The sequence below is a fragment of the Chiloscyllium punctatum genome, chromosome 13 (genome assembly GCF_047496795.1).
Source record: "Chiloscyllium punctatum isolate Juve2018m chromosome 13, sChiPun1.3, whole genome shotgun sequence".
Lineage (NCBI taxonomy): Eukaryota > Metazoa > Chordata > Chondrichthyes > Orectolobiformes > Hemiscylliidae > Chiloscyllium > Chiloscyllium punctatum.
In genome coordinates, this window is record NC_092751.1 from 76,488,243 (window position 1) to 76,507,718 (window position 19,476).

Consider the following 19,476-nt stretch of genomic DNA (forward strand, 5'->3'; position numbering starts at 1 on the left):
TATTCCATTAGATTAGATTGCATTAGAGTACATTACATTGCATTAGATTAGATTACATTAGATTAGATTACATTAGATTAAATTTCATGAGATTAGATTAGATTAGATTAGATTTGATTAGGTTACATTACATTAGATTACATTAGATTAGATTAGATTAGATTAGATTAGATTAGTTTAGATTACATTACATTACATTAGATTACATTAAATCAGATTGCATTACATTGGATTAGATTAGATTACATTAGATTACATTACATTAGATTACTTTAGATTCGATTTGATTACATTACATTAGATTACATTTGATTACATTACATTAGATTACATTAGATTAGATTACATTACATTACCTGACATTACAATAGATTACATTAGATTAGATTGCATTACATTGGATTAGATTAGATTACATTAGATTAGATTTCATTAGATTTGATTAGATTACATTACATTACCTGACATTACATTAGATTACATTAGATTAGATTAGATTACATTACATTACATTACATTAGATTGCATTACATTAGGTTACATTAGATTAGATTACATTAGATTTCATAAAATGAGATTATATTACATTTGATTACATTACATTAGATTAGATTACATTAGATTAGATTTGATTAGTTTACATTACATTACATTAGGTTACATTAGATTAGATTACATTACATTACATTAGATTACATTACATTACATTACATTGCATTACATTGGATTAGATTAGGTTAGATTAGATTACATTCGATTAGATTAGATTTGATTGCATTAGATCAGATTACATTAGATTCGATTACATTATATTACATTAGATTACATATCATTAGTTTACATTAGATTACATTAGATTAGATTAGATGACACTACGTTACATTAGAATCCATTAGATTATATTACATTAGATTACATTAGATTAGAGTAGATTACATAACATTAGATTAGATTACGTTACATTAGCTTACATTAGATTAGATTATATTACATTCGAATACATTATATTACATTAGATTACATTAGATTTGATTACATTAGATTAGATTATATTACATTAGATTACATTATATTATATTAGATTACATTAGATTACATTACATTAGATTATATTGGATTAGATTAGATTTTACTAAATTCCATTAGATTACATTACATTAGATTACATTACATTAGTTTAGATTACATTAGATTACATTAGATGAGATTAGATTAGATTAGATTAGATTACATCACATTGCATTACATTGGATTAGTTTAGATTACATTAGATCACATTAGTTTAGATTACATTAGATTACACTACGTTACATTAGATTCCATTAGATTACATTACATTAGATTACATTAGATTACATTACGTTACATTAGATTCGATTTTATTTCATTACATTAGATTAGATTACATTAGATCAGATTACATTAGATTACATTACATTACATTCCATTAGATTAGATTCCATTAGACTACATTACATTGCATTAGATTAGATTTGATTAGGTTACATTACATTAGATTACATTACATTAGGTTAGATTAGATTAGATTACATTACATTACCTTACATTACATTAGATTACCTTAAATTAGATTGCATTACATTGGATTAGATTAGATTAGATTACATTAGATTACATTAAATTACATTATATTAGATTAGATTAGATTACATTAGATTAGATTACATCAGATTAGATTAGATTACACTATATTACATTAGATTCCATTAGATTGCATTACATTGGATTAGTTTAGATTACATTAGATCACATTAGATTAGATTAGATTAGATTACATTACATTAGATTACATTGGATTAGTTTAGATTATATTAGATTACATTACATTAGATTTCATTAGATTATATTACATTACATTAGATTTGATTTGATTTCATTACATTAGATTACATTAGATTACATTAAATTAGATTACATTAGATTAGATTACATTAGATTAAATTTCGAGAGCTTAGATTAGATTAGATTACATTACATTACATTAGATTACATTAAATTAGATTGCATTACATTGGATTAGATTAGATTACATTACATTAGGTTACATAAAATTAGATTACATTAGATTAGATTAGATTAGATTACATTACATTACATTACATTGCATTACATTAGGTTACATTAGATTAGATTACATTAGATTTCATAAGATTAGATTATATTACATTTGATTACATTACATTAGATTAGATTACATTAGATTAGATTTGATTAGATTACATTACATTACATTAGGTTACATTAGATTAGATTACATTAGATTAGATTAGATTAGATTACATTACATTACATTGCATTACATTGGATTAGATTAGGTTAGATTAGATTACATTCGATTAGATTAGATTTGATTGCATTAGATCAGATTACATTAGATTCGATTACATTATATTACATTAGATTACATTAAATTAGATTGCATTACATTGGATTAGATTAGATTACATTACATTAGGTTACATAAAATTAGATTAGATTAGATTAGATTAGATTAGATTACATTACATTACATTAGATTGCATTACATTAGGTTACATTAGATTAGATTACATTAGATTTCATAAGATTAGATTATATTACATTTGATTACATTACATTAGATTAGATTTGATTAGATTAGATTTGATTAGATTACATTACATTACATTAGGTTACATTAGATTAGATTACATTAGATTAGATTAGATTACATTACATTACATTACATTGCATTACATTGGATTAGATTAGGTTAGATTAGATTACATTCGATTAGATTAGATTTGATTGCATTAGATCAGATTACATTAGATTCGATTACATTATATTACATTAGATTACATTAAATTAGATTGCATTACATTGCATTAGATTAGATTACATTACATTAGGTTACATAAAATTAGATTACATTAGATTAGATTACATTACATTACTTTACATTAGATTGCATTACATTAGGTTACATTAGATTAGATTACATTAGATTTCATAAGATTAGATTATATTACATTTGATTACATTACATTAGATTAGATTACATTAGATTAGATTTGATTAGTTTACATTACATTACATTAGGTTACATTAGATTACATTACATTACATTAGATTAGGTTAGATTACATTACATTACATTACATTGCATTACATTGGATTAGATTAGGTTAGATTAGATTACATTCGATTAGATTAGATTTGATTGCATTAGATCAGATTACATTAGATTCGATTACATTATATTACATTAGATTACATTAGATTAGATTGCATTACATTGGATTAGATTAGATTACATTACATTAGGTTACATAAAATTAGATTACATTAGATTAGATTAGATTACATTACATTAGATTGCATTACATTAGGTTACGTTAGATTACATTACATTAGATTTCATAAGATTAGATTATATTACATTTGATTACATTACATTAGATTAGATTAGATTTGATTAGATTACATTACATTACATTAGGTTACATTAGATTAGATTACATTAGATTAGATTAGATTACATTACATTACAGTACATTGCATTACATTGGATTAGATTAGGTTAGATTAGATTACATTCGATTAGATTAGATTTGATTGCATTAGATCAGATTACATTAGATTCGATTACATTATATTACATTAGATTACATATCATTAGATTACATTAGATTACATTAGATTAGATTAGATTAGATGACACTACATTACATTAGATACCATTAGATTATATTACATTAGATTACATTAGATTAGAGTAGATTACATAACATTAGATTAGATTACATTAGATTACTTTAGATTAGCTTACGTTACATTATCTTACATTAGATTAGAATATATTACATTAGATTACATTATATTACATTAGATTACATTAGATTAGATTACATTTGATTAGATTAGATTACATTAGATTACATTATATTACATTAGATTACATTAGATTAGATTACATTAGATTAGATTGGATTAGATTAGATTATACTAAATTACATTAGATTCCATTAGATTACATTACATTAGATTACATTACATTAGTTTAGATTACATTAGATTACTTTACATCAGATTACGTTACATTACATTAGATTACATTACATTAGTTTAGATTACATTAGATTACACTACATTACATTAGATTCCATTAGATTACATTATATTAGATTACATTAGATAAGTTTAGATTACATTAGATTACATTACATTAGATTACGTTACATTACATTAGATTCGATTTTATTTCATTACATTAGATTAGATTACATTAGATCAGATTACATTAGATTACATTACATTACATTCCATTAGATTAGAATCTATTAGATTACATTACGTTGCATTAGTTTAGATTACATTAGATTAGATTACATTAGATTACATTACATTAGATTAGATTTGATTACATTACATTACATTAGATTGCATTACATTGGATTAGATTACGTTAGATTAGATTACATTAGATTAGATTAGATTAGATTGCATTAGATCAGATTACATATCATTAGATTATATTAGATTACATTAGATTACATATCATTTGATTATATTAATTTACATTAGATTAGATTAGATTAGATGACACTACATTACATTAGATTCCATTACATTATATTACATTAGATTACATTAGATTAGAGTAGATAACATAACATTAGATTAGATTACATTAGATTACAATAGATTAGATTACGTTACATTATCTTACATTAGATTAGATTATATTACATTAGATTACATTATATTACATTAGATTACACTACACTAGATTACATTAGATTAGATTAGATTACATTATATTACATTAGATTACATTAGATTAGATTGCATTACATTAGATTATATTACATTAGATTACATTATATTACATTAGATTAGATTACATTAGATTAGATTGGATTAGATTAGATTATACTAAATTACATTAGATTCCATTAGATTACATTACATTAGATTACATTACATTAGTTTAGATTACATTAGATTACATTAGATTAGATTAGATTAGATTACATTACATCACATTAGATTACACTACATTCGTTTAGATTACATTAGATTACATTACATTACATTAGATTCCATTAGATTACATTACATTAGATTACGTTAGATAAATTTAGATTACATTAGATTACATTACATTACATTAGATTCGATTTTATTTCATTACATTAGATTAGATTACATTAAATCATATTACATTAGATTACATTACATTAGATTCCATTAGATTACATTACATTGCATTAGATTAGATTACATTTAGATTAGATTACATTAGATTAAATTTCATGATATTAGATTAGATTAGATTACATTTGATTAGGTTACATTACATTAGATTACATTACATTAGATTAGATTAGATTAGTTTAGATTACATTACCTTACATTACATTAGATTACATTAAATTAGATTGCATTACATTGGATTAGATTAGATTACATTAGATTAGATTAGATTACATTATATTACATTAGATTACATTAGATTAGATTACATTACATTTGATTGCATTACATTAGATTAGATTACATTAGATTACATTAGATTAGACTACATTAGGTTACATTAGATTAGATTACATTAGATTAGATTAGATTACATTACATTAATTACATTAGATTACATTACATTAGATAAGATTACATTAGATTAAATTAGATTACATTAGATTACATTACATTAGATTACAATAGATTAGATTATATTAAATTAGATTACATTACATTACATTAGGTTACATTAGTTAAAATTACATTACATTACATTAGGTTACATTAATTGAAATTACATTACATTACATTCGATTACATTAGATTAAATTAGATTAGATTAGATTAGATTAGATTAGATTACATTACATTAGATTACATTACATTAGGTTACATTAGTTAAAATTACATTACATTACATTCGATTACATTAGATTAGATTAGATTAGATTACACTACATTACATTAGATTATATTAGGTTACATTACATTACATTAGTTGGCACTACAGTAGATTAGATTACATTAGATTAGATTAGATTACATTACATTAATTGTATTAGATTACATTACATTAGATAAGATTACATTAGATTACATTAGTTTACATTACAATTACACTACATTACATTCGATTTCAATAGATTAGATTACAATACATTAGATTACATTAGATTAGATTACATTAGATTACATTATATTAGGTTAGAATACATTAGATTAGATTAGATTAGATTACATTACATTACATTAGATTAGATTACTTTAGGTAATATTACATTAGATTATTTTAGATTAGATTACATTATATTATATTACATTACATTAAATTACATTAGATTCGATTTGAGTACAGTACATTAGATTACAGTAGATTACATTACATTAGATTTCATTTGATTAGATTACATTAGATTACATTACATTAGTTTAGATTACATTAGATTACATTAGATTAGATTAGATAAGATTAGATTAGATTACATCACATTAGATTACATTACATTAGTTTAGATTACATTAGATTACACTACATTACATTAGATTCCATTAGATTACATTACATTAGATTACATTAGATAAGTTTAGATTACATTAGATTACATTACATTAGATTACATTAGATTACATTACATTACATTACATTAGATTCGATTTTATTTCATTACATTAGATTAGATTACTTTAGATCAGATTACATTAGATTACATTACATTATATTCCATTAGATTAGATTGCATTAGAGTACATTACATTGCATTAGATTAGATTACATTAGATTAGATTACATTAGATTAAATTTCATGAGATTAGATTAGATTAGATTAGATTTGATTAGGTTACATTACATTAGATTACATTAGATTAGATTAGATTAGATTAGATTAGATTAGTTTAGATTACATTACATTACATTAGATTACATTAAATCAGATTGCATTACATTGGATTAGATTAGATTACATTAGATTACATTACATTAGATTACTTTAGATTCGATTTGATTACATTACATTAGATTACATTTGATTACATTACATTAGATTACATTAGATTAGATTACATTACATTACCTGACATTACAATAGATTACATTAGATTAGATTGCATTACATTGGATTAGATTAGATTACATTAGATTAGATTTCATTAGATTTGATTAGATTACATTACATTACCTGACATTACATTAGATTACATTAGATTAGATTAGATTACATTACATTACATTACATTAGATTGCATTACATTAGGTTACATTAGATTAGATTACATTAGATTTCATAAAATGAGATTATATTACATTTGATTACATTACATTAGATTAGATTACATTAGATTAGATTTGATTAGTTTACATTACATTACATTAGGTTACATTAGATTAGATTACATTACATTACATTAGATTACATTACATTACATTACATTGCATTACATTGGATTAGATTAGGTTAGATTAGATTACATTCGATTAGATTAGATTTGATTGCATTAGATCAGATTACATTAGATTCGATTACATTATATTACATTAGATTACATATCATTAGTTTACATTAGATTACATTAGATTAGATTAGATGACACTACGTTACATTAGAATCCATTAGATTATATTACATTAGATTACATTAGATTAGAGTAGATTACATAACATTAGATTAGATTACGTTACATTAGCTTACATTAGATTAGATTATATTACATTCGAATACATTATATTACATTAGATTACATTAGATTTGATTACATTAGATTAGATTATATTACATTAGATTACATTATATTATATTAGATTACATTAGATTACATTACATTAGATTATATTGGATTAGATTAGATTTTACTAAATTCCATTAGATTACATTACATTAGATTACATTACATTAGTTTAGATTACATTAGATTACATTAGATGAGATTAGATTAGATTAGATTAGATTACATCACATTGCATTACATTGGATTAGTTTAGATTACATTAGATCACATTAGTTTAGATTACATTAGATTACACTACGTTACATTAGATTCCATTAGATTACATTACATTAGATTACATTAGATTACATTACGTTACATTAGATTCGATTTTATTTCATTACATTAGATTAGATTACATTAGATCAGATTACATTAGATTACATTACATTACATTCCATTAGATTAGATTCCATTAGACTACATTACATTGCATTAGATTAGATTTGATTAGGTTACATTACATTAGATTACATTACATTAGATTAGATTAGATTAGATTACATTACATTACCTTACATTACATTAGATTACCTTAAATTAGATTGCATTACATTGGATTAGATTAGATTAGATTACATTAGATTACATTAAATTACATTATATTAGATTAGATTAGATTACATTAGATTAGATTACATCAGATTAGATTAGATTACACTATATTACATTAGATTCCATTAGATTGCATTACATTGGATTAGTTTAGATTACATTAGATCACATTAGATTAGATTAGATTAGATTACATTACATTAGATTACATTGGATTAGTTTAGATTATATTAGATTACATTACATTAGATTGCATTAGATTATATTACATTACATTAGATTTGATTTGATTTCATTACATTAGATTACATTAGATTACATTAAATTAGATTACATTAGATTAGATTACATTAGATTAAATTTCGAGAGCTTAGATTAGATTAGATTACATTACATTACATTAGATTACATTAAATTAGATTGCATTACATTGGATTAGATTAGATTACATTACATTAGGTTACATAAAATTAGATTACATTAGATTAGATTAGATTAGATTACATTACATTACATTACATTGCATTACATTAGGTTACATTAGATTAGATTACATTAGATTTCATAAGATTAGATTATATTACATTTGATTACATTACATTAGATTAGATTACATTAGATTAGATTTGATTAGATTACATTACATTACATTAGGTTACATTAGATTAGATTACATTAGATTAGATTAGATTAGATTACATTACATTACATTGCATTACATTGGATTAGATTAGGTTAGATTAGATTACATTCGATTAGATTAGATTTGATTGCATTAGATCAGATTACATTAGATTCGATTACATTATATTACATTAGATTACATTAAATTAGATTGCATTACATTGGATTAGATTAGATTACATTACATTAGGTTACATAAAATTAGATTACATTAGATTAGATTAGATTAGATTACATTACATTACATTAGATTGCATTACATTAGGTTACATTAGATTAGATTACATTAGATTTCATAAGATTAGATTATATTACATTTGATTACATTACATTAGATTAGATTTGATTAGATTAGATTTGATTAGATTACATTACATTACATTAGGTTACATTAGATTAGATTACATTAGATTAGATTAGATTACATTACATTACATTACATTGCATTACATTGGATTAGATTAGGTTAGATTAGATTACATTCGATTAGATTAGATTTGATTGCATTAGATCAGATTACATTAGATTCGATTACATTATATTACATTAGATTACATTAAATTAGATTGCATTACATTGCATTAGATTAGATTACATTACATTAGGTTACATAAAATTAGATTACATTAGATTAGATTACATTACATTACATTACATTAGATTGCATTACATTAGGTTACATTAGATTAGATTACATTAGATTTCATAAGATTAGATTATATTACATTTGATTACATTACATTAGATTAGATTACATTAGATTAGATTTGATTAGTTTACATTACATTACATTAGGTTACATTAGATTACATTACATTACATTAGATTAGGTTAGATTACATTACATTACATTACATTGCATTACATTGGATTAGATTAGGTTAGATTAGATTACATTCGATTAGATTAGATTTGATTGCATTAGATCAGATTACATTAGATTCGATTACATTATATTACATTAGATTACATTAGATTAGATTGCATTACATTGGATTAGATTAGATTACATTACATTAGGTTACATAAAATTAGATTACATTAGATTAGATTAGATTACATTACATTAGATTGCATTACATTAGGTTACGTTAGATTACATTACATTAGATTTCATAAGATTAGATTATATTACATTTGATTACATTACATTAGATTAGATTAGATTTGATTAGATTACATTACATTACATTAGGTTACATTAGATTAGATTACATTAGATTAGATTAGATTACATTACATTACAGTACATTGCATTACATTGGATTAGATTAGGTTAGATTAGATTACATTCGATTAGATTAGATTTGATTGCATTAGATCAGATTACATTAGATTCGATTACATTATATTACATTAGATTACATATCATTAGATTACATTAGATTACATTAGATTAGATTAGATTAGATGACACTACATTACATTAGATACCATTAGATTATATTACATTAGATTACATTAGATTAGAGTAGATTACATAACATTAGATTAGATTACATTAGATTACTTTAGATTAGCTTACGTTACATTATCTTACATTAGATTAGAATATATTACATTAGATTACATTATATTACATTAGATTACATTAGATTAGATTACATTTGATTAGATTAGATTACATTAGATTACATTATATTACATTAGATTACATTAGATTAGATTACATTAGATTAGATTGGATTAGATTAGATTATACTAAATTACATTAGATTCCATTAGATTACATTACATTAGATTACATTACATTAGTTTAGATTACATTAGATTACTTTACATCAGATTACGTTACATTACATTAGATTACATTACATTAGTTTAGATTACATTAGATTACACTACATTACATTAGATTCCATTAGATTACATTATATTAGATTACATTAGATAAGTTTAGATTACATTAGATTACATTACATTAGATTACGTTACATTACATTAGATTCGATTTTATTTCATTACATTAGATTAGATTACATTAGATCAGATTACATTAGATTACATTACATTACATTCCATTAGATTAGAATCTATTAGATTACATTACGTTGCATTAGTTTAGATTACATTAGATTAGATTACATTAGATTACATTACATTAGATTAGATTTGATTACATTACATTACATTAGATTGCATTACATTGGATTAGATTACGTTAGATTAGATTACATTAGATTAGATTAGATTAGATTGCATTAGATCAGATTACATATCATTAGATTATATTAGATTACATTAGATTACATATCATTTGATTATATTAATTTACATTAGATTAGATTAGATTAGATGACACTACATTACATTAGATTCCATTACATTATATTACATTAGATTACATTAGATTAGAGTAGATAACATAACATTAGATTAGATTACATTAGATTACAATAGATTAGATTACGTTACATTATCTTACATTAGATTAGATTATATTACATTAGATTACATTATATTACATTAGATTACACTACACTAGATTACATTAGATTAGATTAGATTACATTATATTACATTAGATTACATTAGATTAGATTGCATTACATTAGATTATATTACATTAGATTACATTATATTACATTAGATTAGATTACATTAGATTAGATTGGATTAGATTAGATTATACTAAATTACATTAGATTCCATTAGATTACATTACATTAGATTACATTACATTAGTTTAGATTACATTAGATTACATTAGATTAGATTAGATTAGATTACATTACATCACATTAGATTACACTACATTCGTTTAGATTACATTAGATTACATTACATTACATTAGATTCCATTAGATTACATTACATTAGATTACGTTAGATAAATTTAGATTACATTAGATTACATTACATTACATTAGATTCGATTTTATTTCATTACATTAGATTAGATTACATTAAATCATATTACATTAGATTACATTACATTAGATTCCATTAGATTACATTACATTGCATTAGATTAGATTACATTTAGATTAGATTACATTAGATTAAATTTCATGATATTAGATTAGATTAGATTACATTTGATTAGGTTACATTACATTAGATTACATTACATTAGATTAGATTAGATTAGTTTAGATTACATTACCTTACATTACATTAGATTACATTAAATTAGATTGCATTACATTGGATTAGATTAGATTACATTAGATTAGATTAGATTACATTATATTACATTAGATTACATTAGATTAGATTACATTACATTTGATTGCATTACATTAGATTAGATTACATTAGATTACATTAGATTAGACTACATTAGGTTACATTAGATTAGATTACATTAGATTAGATTAGATTACATTACATTAATTACATTAGATTACATTACATTAGATAAGATTACATTAGATTAAATTAGATTACATTAGATTACATTACATTAGATTACAATAGATTAGATTATATTAAATTAGATTACATTACATTACATTAGGTTACATTAGTTAAAATTACATTACATTACATTAGGTTACATTAATTGAAATTACATTACATTACATTCGATTACATTAGATTAAATTAGATTAGATTAGATTAGATTAGATTAGATTACATTACATTAGATTACATTACATTAGGTTACATTAGTTAAAATTACATTACATTACATTCGATTACATTAGATTAGATTAGATTAGATTACACTACATTACATTAGATTATATTAGGTTACATTACATTACATTAGTTGGCACTACAGTAGATTAGATTACATTAGATTAGATTAGATTACATTACATTAATTGTATTAGATTACATTACATTAGATAAGATTACATTAGATTACATTAGTTTACATTACAATTACACTACATTACATTCGATTTCAATAGATTAGATTACAATACATTAGATTACATTAGATTAGATTACATTAGATTACATTATATTAGGTTAGATTACATTAGATTAGATTAGATTAGATTACATTACATTACATTAGATTAGATTACTTTAGGTAATATTACATTAGATTATTTTAGATTAGATTACATTATATTATATTACATTACATTAAATTACATTAGATTCGATTTGAGTACAGTACATTAGATTACAGTAGATTACATTACATTAGATTTCATTTGATTAGATTACATTAGATTACATTACATTAGTTTAGATTACATTAGATTACATTAGATTAGATTAGATAAGATTAGATTAGATTACATCACATTAGATTACATTACATTAGTTTAGATTACATTAGATTACACTACATTACATTAGATTCCATTAGATTACATTACATTAGATTACATTAGATAAGTTTAGATTACATTAGATTACATTACATTAGATTACATTAGATTACATTACATTACATTACATTAGATTCGATTTTATTTCATTACATTAGATTAGATTACTTTAGATCAGATTACATTAGATTACATTACATTATATTCCATTAGATTAGATTGCATTAGAGTACATTACATTGCATTAGATTAGATTACATTAGATTAGATTACATTAGATTAAATTTCATGAGATTAGATTAGATTAGATTAGATTTGATTAGGTTACATTACATTAGATTACATTAGATTAGATTAGATTAGATTAGATTAGATTAGTTTAGATTACATTACATTACATTAGATTACATTAAATCAGATTGCATTACATTGGATTAGATTAGATTACATTAGATTACATTACATTAGATTACTTTAGATTCGATTTGATTACATTACATTAGATTACATTTGATTACATTACATTAGATTACATTAGATTAGATTACATTACATTACCTGACATTACAATAGATTACATTAGATTAGATTGCATTACATTGGATTAGATTAGATTACATTAGATTAGATTTCATTAGATTTGATTAGATTACATTACATTACCTGACATTACATTAGATTACATTAGATTAGATTAGATTACATTACATTACATTACATTAGATTGCATTACATTAGGTTACATTAGATTAGATTACATTAGATTTCATAAAATGAGATTATATTACATTTGATTACATTACATTAGATTAGATTACATTAGATTAGATTTGATTAGTTTACATTACATTACATTAGGTTACATTAGATTAGATTACATTACATTACATTAGATTACATTACATTACATTACATTGCATTACATTGGATTAGATTAGGTTAGATTAGATTACATTCGATTAGATTAGATTTGATTGCATTAGATCAGATTACATTAGATTCGATTACATTATATTACATTAGATTACATATCATTAGTTTACATTAGATTACATTAGATTAGATTAGATGACACTACGTTACATTAGAATCCATTAGATTATATTACATTAGATTACATTAGATTAGAGTAGATTACATAACATTAGATTAGATTACGTTACATTAGCTTACATTAGATTAGATTATATTACATTCGAATACATTATATTACATTAGATTACATTAGATTTGATTACATTAGATTAGATTATATTACATTAGATTACATTATATTATATTAGATTACATTAGATTACATTACATTAGATTATATTGGATTAGATTAGATTTTACTAAATTCCATTAGATTACATTACATTAGATTACATTACATTAGTTTAGATTACATTAGATTACATTAGATGAGATTAGATTAGATTAGATTAGATTACATCACATTGCATTACATTGGATTAGTTTAGATTACATTAGATCACATTAGTTTAGATTACATTAGATTACACTACGTTACATTAGATTCCATTAGATTACATTACATTAGATTACATTAGATTACATTACGTTACATTAGATTCGATTTTATTTCATTACATTAGATTAGATTACATTAGATCAGATTACATTAGATTACATTACATTACATTCCATTAGATTAGATTCCATTAGACTACATTACATTGCATTAGATTAGATTTGATTAGGTTACATTACATTAGATTACATTACATTAGATTAGATTAGATTAGATTACATTACATTACCTTACATTACATTAGATTACCTTAAATTAGATTGCATTACATTGGATTAGATTAGATTAGATTACATTAGATTACATTAAATTACATTATATTAGATTAGATTAGATTACATTAGATTAGATTACATCAGATTAGATTAGATTACACTATATTACATTAGATTCCATTAGATTGCATTACATTGGATTAGTTTAGATTACATTAGATCACATTAGATTAGATTAGATTAGATTACATTACATTAGATTACATTGGATTAGTTTAGATTATATTAGATTACATTACATTAGATTGCATTAGATTATATTACATTACATTAGATTTGATTTGATTTCATTACATTAGATTACATTAGATTACATTAAATTAGATTACATTAGATTAGATTACATTAGATTAAATTTCGAGAGCTTAGATTAGATTAGATTACATTACATTACATTAGATTACATTAAATTAGATTGCATTACATTGGATTAGATTAGATTACATTACATTAGGTTACATAAAATTAGATTACATTAGATTAGATTAGATTAGATTACATTACATTACATTACATTGCATTACATTAGGTTACATTAGATTAGATTACATTAGATTTCATAAGATTAGATTATATTACATTTGATTACATTACATTAGATTAGATTACATTAGATTAGATTTGATTAGATTACATTACATTACATTAGGTTACATTAGATTAGATTACATTAGATTAGATTAGATTAGATTACATTACATTACATTGCATTACATTGGATTAGATTAGGTTAGATTAGATTACATTCGATTAGATTTGATTTGATTGCATTAGATCAGATTACATTAGATTCGATTACATTATATTACATTAGATTACATTAAATTAGATTGCATTACATTGGATTAGATTAGATTACATTACATTAGGTTACATAAAATTAGATTACATTAGATTAGATTAGATTAGATTACATTACATTACATTAGATTGCATTACATTAGGTTACATTAGATTAGATTACATTAGATTTCATAAGATTAGATTATATTACATTTGATTACATTACATTAGATTAGATTTGATTAGATTAGATTTGATTAGATTACATTACATTACATTAGGTTACATTAGATTAGATTACATTAGATTAGATTAGATTACATTACATTACATTACATTGCATTACATTGGATTAGATTAGGTTAGATTAGATTACATTCGATTAGATTAGATTTGATTGCATTAGATTAGATTACATTTAGATTCGATTACATTAGATTAAATTTCATGATATTAGATTAGATTAGATTACATTTGATTAGGTTACATTACATTAGATTACATTACATTAGATTAGATTAGATTAGATTAGTTTAGATTACATTACCTTACATTACATTAGATTACATTAAATTAGATTGCATTACATTGGATTAGATTAGATTACATTAGATTAGATTAGATTACATTATATTACATTAGATTACATTAGATTAGATTACATTACATTTGATTGCATTACATTAGATTAGATTACATTAGATTACATTAGATTAGACTACATTAGGTTACATTAGATTAGATTACATTAGATTAGATTAGATTACATTACATTAATTACATTAGATTACATTACATTAGATAAGATTACATTAGATTAAATTAGATTACATTAGATTACATTACATTAGATTACAATAGATTAGATTATATTAAATTAGATTACATTACATTACATTAGGTTACATTAGTTAAAATTACATTACATTACATTAGGTTACATTAATTGAAATTACATTACATTACATTCGATTACATTAGATTAAATTAGATTAGATTAGATTAGATTACATTACATTACATTACATTAGATTACATTACATTAGGTTACATTAGTTAAAATTACATTACATTACATTCGATTACATTAGATTAGATTAGATTAGATTACACTACATTACATTAGATTATATTAGGTTACATTACATTACATTAGTTGGCACTACAGTAGATTAGATTACATTAGATTAGATTAGATTACATTACATTAATTTTATTAGATTACATTACATTAGATAAGATTACATTAGATTACATTAGTTTACATTACAATTACACTACATTACATTCGATTTCAATAGATTAGATTACAATACATTAGATTACATTAGATTAGATTACATTAGATTACATTATATTAGGTTAGATTACATTAGATTAGATTAGATTAGATTACATTACATTACATTAGATTAGATTACTTTAGGTAATATTACATTAGATTATTTTAGATTAGATTACATTATATTATATTACATTACATTAAATTACATTAGATTCGATTTGAGTACAGTACATTAGATTACAGTAGATTACATTACATTAGATTTCATTTGATTAGATTACATTAGATTACATTACATTAGTTTAGATTACATTAGATTACATTAGATTAGATTAGATAAGATTAGATTAGATTACATCACATTAGATTACATTACATTAGTTTAGATTACATTAGATTACACTACATTACATTAGATTCCATTAGATTACATTACATTAGATTACATTAGATAAGTTTAGATTACATTAGATTACATTACATTAGATTACATTAGATTACATTACATTACATTACATTAGATTCGATTTTATTTCATTACATTAGATTAGATTACTTTAGATCAGATTACATTAGATTACATTACATTATATTCCATTAGATTAGATTGCATTAGAGTACATTACATTGCATTAGATTAGATTACATTAGATTAGATTACATTAGATTAAATTTCATGAGATTAGATTAGATTAGATTAGATTTGATTAGGTTACATTACATTAGATTACATTAGATTAGATTAGATTAGATTAGATTAGATTAGTTTAGATTACATTACATTACATTAGATTACATTAAATCAGATTGCATTACATTGGATTAGATTAGATTACATTAGATTACATTACATTAGATTACTTTAGATTCGATTTGATTACATTACATTAGATTACATTTGATTACATTACATTAGATTACATTAGATTAGATTACATTACATTACCTGACATTACAATAGATTACATTAGATTAGATTGCATTACATTGGATTAGATTAGATTACATTAGATTAGATTTCATTAGATTTGATTAGATTACATTACATTACCTGACATTACATTAGATTACATTAGATTAGATTAGATTACATTACATTACATTACATTAGATTGCATTACATTAGGTTACATTAGATTAGATTACATTAGATTTCATAAAATGAGATTATATTACATTTGATTACATTACATTAGATTAGATTACATTAGATTAGATTTGATTAGTTTACATTACATTACATTAGGTTACATTAGATTAGATTACATTACATTACATTAGATTACATTACATTACATTACATTGCATTACATTGGATTAGATTAGGTTAGATTAGATTACATTCGATTAGATTAGATTTGATTGCATTAGATCAGATTACATTAGATTCGATTACATTATATTACATTAGATTACATATCATTAGTTTACATTAGATTACATTAGATTAGATTAGATGACACTACGTTACATTAGAATCCATTAGATTATATTACATTAGATTACATTAGATTAGAGTAGATTACATAACATTAGATTAGATTACGTTACATTAGCTTACATTAGATTAGATTATATTACATTCGAATACATTATATTACATTAGATTACATTAGATTTGATTACATTAGATTAGATTATATTACATTAGATTACATTATATTATATTAGATTACATTAGATTACATTACATTAGATTATATTGGATTAGATTAGATTTTACTAAATTCCATTAGATTACATTACATTAGATTACATTACATTAGTTTAGATTACATTAGATTACATTAGATGAGATTAGATTAGATTAGATTAGATTACATCACATTGCATTACATTGGATTAGTTTAGATTACATTAGATCACATTAGTTTAGATTACATTAGATTACACTACGTTACATTAGATTCCATTAGATTACATTACATTAGATTACATTAGATTACATTACGTTACATTAGATTCGATTTTATTTCATTACATTAGATTAGATTACATTAGATCAGATTACATTAGATTACATTACATTACATTCCATTAGATTAGATTCCATTAGACTACATTACATTGCATTAGATTAGATTTGATTAGGTTACATTACATTAGATTACATTACATTAGATTAGATTAGATTAGATTACATTACATTACCTTACATTACATTAGATTACCTTAAATTAGATTGCATTACATTGGATTAGATTAGATTAGATTACATTAGATTACATTAAATTACATTATATTAGATTAGATTAGATTACATTAGATTAGATTACATCAGATTAGATTAGATTACACTATATTACATTAGATTCCATTAGATTGCATTACATTGGATTAGTTTAGATTACATTAGATCAC